Source organism: Chrysochloris asiatica, unplaced genomic scaffold (assembly GCF_000296735.1).
Source record: "Chrysochloris asiatica unplaced genomic scaffold, ChrAsi1.0 scaffold00213, whole genome shotgun sequence".
NCBI lineage: Eukaryota > Metazoa > Chordata > Mammalia > Afrosoricida > Chrysochloridae > Chrysochloris > Chrysochloris asiatica.
In genome coordinates, this window is record NW_006408731.1 from 2630151 (window position 1) to 2639416 (window position 9266).

At 40.5% G+C, this 9266-nt stretch overlaps 2 non-coding genes across 2 annotated transcripts; both read right to left on the reverse strand.

Annotated features, from left to right (window-relative positions):
• Positions 1-1751: 1751 nt before the first annotated feature.
• Positions 1752-1824, reverse strand: TRNAR-ACG. The gene has a single exon. It is a non-coding gene; the product is annotated as a tRNA-Arg (tRNA).
• A 2318-nt stretch (positions 1825-4142) lies between these two features.
• TRNAS-CGA lies at positions 4143-4224 on the reverse strand. Its single transcript has one exon. It is a non-coding gene; the product is annotated as a tRNA-Ser (tRNA).
• Positions 4225-9266: the final 5042 nt, after the last annotated feature.

The following is a 9266-nucleotide window of genomic DNA, read 5'->3' on the forward strand; positions in this document are numbered from 1 at the left end:
GTGGGGTATGTTCAAAGTCATATTTTGACCCTCGTGGACTTGTTTTAATTTTCTTCAGCTTCAGCCTGAACTTGCATATGAGCAATTGATGATCTGTTCCACAATCTGCTACTGGCCTTGTTTTGGCTGATGATATGGGGCTTTCCCACTATCTCTTCCCACAGATGTAGTCTATTTGATTTCTGTGTATGCTATCTGGTGAGGTCTATGTGTATATATATATTCTATCTTGTTTAAAAAAGATATTTGCAATGAGGAAGTCATTGGGCTTGCAAAATTCTAACATGTGATCTCCAGCATCATTTCTATCACCAAGACCATATTGGTCCTTACTCTTTGTTTCCAACCTTTGCATTCCAACCACCAGCAATTATCAATGCATCTTGATTGCATGTTTGATAATTTCAGACTGAAGAAGTTGGTAGAATTCTTCAATTTCATTATCACTGATTTTAGTGGTTGGTAGAAATCATGGTCTAGCCAAATTGACACATATTTTGAGAGGACACGATTTGATCTATGACAATTAGGTATTTCTCTTCTTCTCCTTCTTTTTTAGTACTAAGTGTTTGAAACATGCTGCAGGGCTACCAGTTTAGACAGCTGCAGAACATTTTGGGGAAGGGGAAGAAAATTCTCTCTTGACTATATAATCTCTGTAAAGTTTTTGTTGCTGTTCCCAAAATGTAAATTAAAATCAGCCAAGGGTGTGAGTGTGCTTTTTATACGAAAGGTCTTCATTTACTAGAGGGAGAAGTGGGAACAGACTTATCTTTAAAAACAAATTGCACCAAAAATATGCAATACAATTTAAATTTTTATTTAAAAAGAAAAAAAAAAGCGCTTGAGAGCAGCATGCTGATTACCTTATTGGTTAAAGTGTGGTGGTAATAATGCTGAGATCAGAATTGACCCCAGTATAAGATGCTCTATTTTTCTTTGTCCTTGAAAGCTCTCTGTCCGTGTTTACTGATAATCGGATAATGAAATATAATTTATCAGTCCAGTGTTTTTTAAAGTGTGAGCTACACTACAAGAGTTCCTTACAAGAACACCTAGAAAGGAGGTCTGTTTAAAGAGTCATCATCCAAAAGTTACTTCCTGTATCTTCCTGAAGTCCTCGCTCTCTCCCTAGGTACTTAACTTTTTGTCTGGGATTCCTTCTAAATCTAAACAGTTTCTCGGTCTACATTTTCCAGCTGAAACAGCCGAGTTCTCTTCTTGATGAGATCGCAGGTCTGGGCAAGGAGATGGAGGCTAAATGTGTTGGTGGCATAAAGGCCAAGATGGTTGAACCCAGGGGCAAAGGGAGACATCGTTTGTCCCCAGCCTCGCCTCTCTTGATTCGTTATGTATACAGCCGATGTCCCTTTTCTTTTCTCCAGGAGCTACACCAGAAGCAGAAAGCTGTGCAGGAAAGAGTCCCAAGAGCAGGAGTCCTGCCTACATTTCTGAGGGTCTCTTTCAGCCAATCCTGAGTTAAGAGCAACTAAATTTCCGAAGAGAGGCCATTTTAGCATCGGGTCACACTAATAGCTAAAATGCACTGTGTGGTGAAGGGCTGGTGGGTTTAAATTGCGGACCTTGCTGTACAGTATGCAGAAATCCTCGTCTTCTTACTTCCGAACTGCTGACCTTAAGGTTAGTAGCTCAACTCTTAACCACTACACTACCAGAGATCCTTAGCAAGACATTAAAGTTTTACTTCTTGAGTTCAAGATGCCCTGGAAAGCAGTTTTCAAAATACAGGACGAGCCAGCCAGGAGTCGAACCTAGAGTCTTCTGATCCGTAGTCAGACGCGTTATCCATTGCGCCACTGGCCCTCCGTTGACTTTTAAGTAGATTTTTCACTATTTATTAAGAATATGCAGATAGTAACGAGGCGCGCATGACCACGTGGATTCCGGTAAAATGGATTACTTTCTTTTGTGGTTAATTCGCATGAGTTGTGTTCCCTACTAATAAAGAAAATTTCTTTGAGTATCGTATATGTGATAGAATGACTGTTGTTCCATGAAAACATTTCCCCCCATTTTTGTGCGTGCTTGCATCTATTGTTTCTACCTGCCAAAATTCAATTTATGCAGTCTGTTCATTAGTCCGTACATCAATTTCATTTTTCTTATGTTGATATGTACGCTGTATGTGTATCAGTAATTCATTACCCATATAATTGTAAATTATAACATGATGAAAAATAAAGCAGAGTGAAATGCATTGCTGAAGTATTAATCATATATTGTCTATCTCACTTTCCAAAGAGCCACAGCTAAGGAGGAAATAATTTCAGACAGGATGCTTCAGATAAAGACGTTATAAAACAGCCAACCCAAAATAAGGCAAAACGTATACAAGAAATCAATAAAGAGACATCCCTTTTTAAGAATTAAAGTCGCATAAGAAACTTACAAGCTCTGAGTTCATACAAATTCAAGCAGATTCGTTGTCCCTAGGTAAATATTAAAGGGCTCAACGTAGACGAAATGGGTAGGAGAAAACACAAAAGTACGAGTTTAAGTGAAAGCTGTTCTCTCTCCTGGGAGGGTGAAGAGAAAATTTGGGGCCCGAGTACACAGTTCAGTGCAATCAAGATGCACATGGCTCTTGTATGGACTTCTTCCTTAGCTTTGGCCAAACTTTCTTTGCCTTGTTTCCCCCTTCATTTCTATATGTTGTTTGTTAAGTGCCGTTGAGTCGCTTCCGACTCATAGAGACCCTATATAGGGTTTCCGAGGAGCAGTCCAATGCTGATCCTACAGCGCCACACCAGGAGTCAATTTCTATATGTTGTTAAGTGCCGTCGAGTCAGTTCCGACCAATAGCGACCCTGTATAGGGTTTCCGAGGAGCGACTGGTGAGCTTGAATGACCCACCTTGCTGTTCAAACTGACTTTGCAGGCCAATGCATTAACCCACAGCGCCAGTTGCTTAGAACGTGATGCTAATAACGCCAAGATTACGGGTTCGATTCCTAAACGGGCCAACCAGTGAATTTCTATGTATTGTTGTTATGTGCCATCGAGTCGGTTCCGACCCATAGCGACCCTGTATAAGGTTTCCGAGGAGCTGCTGGTGAGTTTAAACCGCCGACCTTGCGGTTCAAACGACTTTGCAGTAACAGCGCATTGTGAAAAACGTTTGGCATGCTCGCTCTCTTTCTATCGGATGTTTACAATCCCAGAATTTTCTGACTTCCACTAGCCTGTACAAAATGATGTTTTTGAGGTATGTACGAGTCCTGGTGTGTGAATTAATGCGCCAGACTGCAAAGCCCTTTAAACTACAAGGTCGGTGGTTCAAGCTCACCAATCACTTCTTAGGAACCCTGATGCAGGGTCGCTATGGGTCAGAACTGACTCGACGGCACTTAACAACAACAACAGTACCAGAAAAGTGTTTAAGACAACTACCTGCATTTCTGTTATCAGCACGAAGATTTTTCAATCCCAGCTTTTTTAAAAACAAAATTTCTTCAGTTTCTCTTTGTCAATCTAATTTGCCGCTGCTTTCGGATTTACCAATCATAACACAGAACAACCAGTTTGAGCGCACAGTACGTTAAATCCGAGTTTCAGTTTCGAGCGGACCAGGAAGAGGCAGGCTGTGGATCGTAGAGCTGAATGAGGTACCTTCCTGCGCTCAGGGGTTCACAGATACTCAGGTATTGGAAGAGTGGCACAAATTCTTAAGGCTGAAATAGAGCTAAAATATATAATGATCGCAAACAAGCGGAAAGGGGCGTTGGGAAAAGGTGGGAGAACCAACATAAAGCTCGGGGTAGGAAGCTGTCCTGTTGAAAAGTTCAAATTTCTAGAAATCGACTCCATGGCAGTGGATTTGGTTTTATGCTTGTGGAATAAGGAGGTGGCACAGTAGTTTAGCGCTCAGCTAGAAGGTCAGTGACTTTAACCCACCAGCTGTCCCTGGGGAGAAAGATGTGGCTGTGGCAGTCACCTTCCTAAAAACTACAGTCTTGGAAACTCTGTGGGGCACTATAGGGCAGCTATGAGTCAGAGTCGACTAAAAGCAATGGATGTTTTTTTTTCTCTCACATGCTTGTGGAAATAAGTCTTGGAGGCACAATGTTGTTAAGCACTCACCTGCTAATTAGCGTTGTTTGTAACTCAGAAAAACAGAGGACCGCTGTGAGCAGGATTTGAACCTGCGCGGGGAAACCCCATTGGATTTCGAGTCCAACGCCTTAACCACTCGGCCATCACAGCTCGAAATTGTAGTGTCTTTCATAGATTAAAAATACATACGAGTATAATAAGAGTATCTAAATAATCTTATTTCTCAGCGTTTGCTATTGCCATTTCCACATCCCAGTTGTGCTCTCCAATTTCACTGGCCTTGTTTGAATTCCTTCTATTGTTACTTATTTGACATGCTCACTTCCAGGAGTACCCTAAAGGAAGTCAATCGCCAAGGTTTCTTTTCAGATGTCTCCACTCAATCCCTTTCCAGCCTCATGCAATTTCATCCCATCTCCTCAGACCCTTGCTGTTCAATCCAGCACCTCAAGATGTTAAACTTTCTTATACTTGTGTAAATGGAGATTATATTGTGTTTACATTTATTCTCAGCAAACATTATTTGTAATAGCAAAATTGGAAACCTAATTGTTTGGAATTGTTTTATTAGAGAATTATGGTACATCTATATAATTGAGTGCTGTGCATATTTAAAAGATTATGAGGAAGATCAGCATGAGAAGGACATGATGCTTGGTAAAGTGGTGGGACAACCAAAAAGGAGACCCTCAAGGAGATGGATTGGCACAGTGGCAACAGCAATGGATTCAAGTGGCAACGGACTCAAGCAGCAATGGACTTCTACTCTACCAGGGGATTTAAGTTGTTGTTGTTGCTGTTAAGTGCCGTTGTGTTGGTTCTGACTCATAGCGACCCAGTATAGGGTTTCCAAAGAGCAGCTGGTGAGTTTGAACTGGTGACCTTGTGATTAAACAGACTTTGTGGTCCAGTGCATTATCCTGCAACACCAAACCAGGAGTCCAGGGATTTAAGAGGTCTTCCCAAAACAAAAAAGAAGACCTTTAGTTTAAAATGGCACTGTCCAAAATCAACCACTGACCCTATTTGCCTTCTCCGTGGCAGTTTAACTTTTCCAGGGATCTCGTTCAATTCTAAATCTTTTCTCTCTCAGGCCCTCCCTTACCCTATGACCTGGTGGCCTTCTTCTACACATGAACATGCCTTCCCTTCCACAGGGGTATTTTCTGCTCAAATTCGGGCCCATGAACTCAGAGCTCTGTGTGAGACAACAGCGTCTATGATTGTGGATCCTCATATGGGGAAAAAGTTGAAGGAGAACATACCAGTGAATTATTATTTCTTGTAAAGCTTTAAAGCTTGATTTAAAAATGTACCTTTTTAAGGGTCTTTCTCAGAGTGCTGGTGTGGTGCTGTAGGATAAACACTGAACGCTAACTGCAGGATCAGTGGTACAAACCCACCAGCTACTTCTTGGAAATCCTATACTGGGTCGCTATGAATCTGAACCGACTCAATGGCATATAACAAAAAGGATCTTTTTTCAGTCAACTTCTCTCAATTTTTGGAAGAGGTGGGAATCAAAAGAAGAAAATATTAGAAAATTGGTTATCTGATAGTTCCACAAAGATTTCACAAGCCTCAGACATATAAGGTCTTTATGTGTCAGAACCGACTCAATGGCACTTAACTCATTTGGACTCAACTGACAGTCAATTCCAAATGGGGCAACACCCTTGAATATGAAAATTTGAAGATAAGATTTTAATGTCCTGATGTGGTGCTGTGGAATAAAACACTGTATTGCTAGGTGGTTTGAGCTGCAAGGTCAGCAGTTCAAACTCAGCAGCTGCTCATTGATAAACCCTATGCAGGGTTGTTATGAGTCAGAACCAACTCAACAGCACACAACAACAACAGATGTTAGGTCAGTATTTTAACTTATTTTTTTTTATCACTAGCAACAATGGTAACCATGTAATAGGCACAAGTTTAAGATTATATCATTCTGCTTCCATACAGTAAAAAAATCTGTTTCCGCACATTTGGAGGATACCAAAAAGTCACCAAAATCTTTCATTATGAAAATCTCAGTATCATGGTGAACAAATTGCATTTCTTTGTAGTAGTGTACTGTATAAAGTGTGTAGGATCTTGAACAGGTCTAGTCTGTTCATTTTTTTGGTAAGATATTTAATTTAATTGCATTCTCTCTTATGTTGTTGTTGTTGAAAAATATGCACAGCTCTGGCATTGGGTGGCTATGACAACATGAATCCTCAGTCTCCTTGGGTAGGAGTAGGAGGTTGTTCTTACTTTGGCAGTCTTTGTGGAAGGCAGTTTGGGAAGGAGTCCATGGAATACATTAGATGCTCCAAGGGATCTAAGACCCAGAAGTATCAAGGATACTCTGGTCTGCAGAGAAAAAGACTGAGGAGGGAACTCTGACTGTATAGCTCTGAATAAGTAAGTATTTAAGAGTATACAAGGCATGGCATTTTCAGTAGCCTCATCTGCATGTGAAAGTTGTACAATGAATAAGGAAAACCATAGAAGAATTGATACATTTGAGTTATAGTGTTGTTGGCGGTGGTAGTTATGGGCCATGGAGTTGGTTCCCATTCATAGTGACCCTGTACAGGGTTTCCGAGGCTGTAAATCTTTACGGGAGTAAAGTAAGCAGAAAGCCTCATCTTTCTCCCATGGAATAGCTGGTAGTTTTGAACTGCTGACCTTGTGGTTCACAGCCTGATTCATAACCACTATGCTACCAGAGCTCTTTTATAGTGTTGGAGGAGTATATTAAAAGTATCATGGACTGCCCAAAGACAAACAAATCTGTGTTGGAAGAAATACTCATTTGTCTCTCATATTTCAGACATATTGTCAGGAGGGACTAGTCCCTGGAGAAGGACATCATGCTAGGTAAAGTGGAGGATCAGCGAAAAAGAGGAAGATTCCCAATGAGATGGATTGGCACAGTGGCAGCACCAATGGAAGGATGGAGCAGGACCAGGTAGTGTTTCATTCTGTTGTGCTATGAATTGGAATCAACCCGATGGCACCTAACAACAACAACAAAATATAAAGGAAGAACTGCCTATAAAGAAGACTAAGACAAGTGTCAGAGAAATGGGAAGAAAGTCAGACATCTGTATTCACAGAAACCAAAGGTTCAGACGAAAATAACAATAGAATCAATTAAATAAATTGCCAGAAATGGAAACTGTAAATACAAAGCAGTGTGCAAAAAACCCTGGGTATAATAGGGACATACAGTGATATACACAACACAGTTCCTGCCCTGTGAAGCTTATCTGAAACATGCAAAAAAATCAACTAAATAAGATAATTCAGGCTCCAAGAATAGTATTAGGCTTACTGAGGTTAGTCAATTTCGACTCACGGCAACCCAATGTGTTCCAGACAACTGTTCCATAGGGTTTTTTGTTTTTTGTTTTTTCCCTCCAGTGTGTTCCATAGGGTTTTTGAAAAAAACATTCCATTGTTTTAAGTGAAAGTTTGCACAGCAAATTAGATTCAGATTCAATATTTTGTACACAAATTGTTCTGTGGCGTTGGTTACAATCCCTGTTCTGTGATAGTGGTGACAATCCCTGCAGTGTGTTAACACTCTCACCGTTTCTACCCCGTCTGTCCCTTCCCATCCACCCTGTTTCCCTGCCCCTCCCTGCCTTCTCAGTTTTGCTTTTGGTAAATGCTCACCAGTTGGTCTTGTAAGTATAGTGGATTGCTTGTTTTATAGAGCAATGCAGCATTTGACTAAAAGGTGGCCACCAGGAATTTCACAGGGTTTTATTTGCAGTTTGCTAAAATCGAGATGGATTGGTCAGGTGGCATCATTGATGGACTCAAGTGTGGCAGCGGTAGTGAGGTTGGCCCAGGATCGGACATTGTTTTGTTCTGCTGTGCATGGGGTCTCTATGAGTAGGTTCTGACTCGATGGCACCTGACAACAACAACAAAAAGCAGTTTATTATACTTGTTCAAATGACTTGTTTTAATATACAGGTAGCCAGGACATTGAATAAGCAAGACATCTGGAATAGAGTCAGAAATCAGTGCTTCACTATTTCTCACCAGCTTTTAAAGATACTGTATTCAGTGGAGAAAATTCTTTGTCTGCCCCAGGATGTAAATAAGGACAGCTTCAAGCCCTGGTAACTCAGTGGCCAAACACAAACCTGCTATCCCAAAGGCTGGCAATCCAACCCATCAGCCACTCTGCAGAAAGATGTTGCAGTCTGCTTCTGCAAAGTTGGCTGTAATCTTTACAGAAGCAGATCACCAGGTCTTTCTTTTGCAGTGCTGCTAGGTGAGTTTAAACAGCCAGTACTGAGGTTAGTAGTTGAGCATAGACCATTTGTGCCACCCAGTGACCTCAGAGTGATATTAAAAAGCTAGAAATTTACAGATGATGAAATGTTGTTGTCTTTCTTTTCAGTAGCTGCATACTGGTTTTGTCTTTAACCATGTAGATTTTAACCATGTAGACTCATTGGGGTCCTTACAGCTAGCCCCAGGAACTGTCCTACTGCTCACAAGGACTAAGAAAGTGAAGTCTGCCAATAGCTGCTGGTAGAGAAGGTTGGAATATTCCTGCTTAAATTCTGCTGCTGCTCCAAGAAGAGGAAAATTTTACCAAAAAGTGATTGTTAGATTCCTTGATATTGGGAAAATTGAGAAGTGCATCAGGAATTCAGCTTAAGATGAATTTATGAAATTGAAAAATCAAGCTGTTCTGATCAATCTGAAACAAAAGTATGTAACTGGTATTTCAAATCTAAAGTCACTACTAGAGCTAACACCTACAGAAAAGGAAAGGATATGAGAAGGTTTCAAAAAATTTGTGAAAAATAGAATTTTACCACAATTTTTGACGCCCCTTTATATTTCCTAAATAGATACTCCAGAGGAGAGAACTCCTTTGATGTAGCAGATATGATAATATGGCCTCTAGATAGTAACACTGCAGAGAATCAAACAAAGCAATGTCTTTCACAATATTTAATAAGTGATATTAAATTTTAATTTCTGCTGTACTTGATAGTTCACTAAGTACTATTCATGTAAAATATATTTCTCCACTCAGGTTAAGGTGCTGAGGGTGTTATAGGCTGGGTTTTCTAGAGGAGCAAACCAGTGAAATATATACTTAGTTATCTAGTGCTGCTATACCAAATGAATGGTGTTAACAAACAGATATATATTTCAAGAACATGACTCGGACA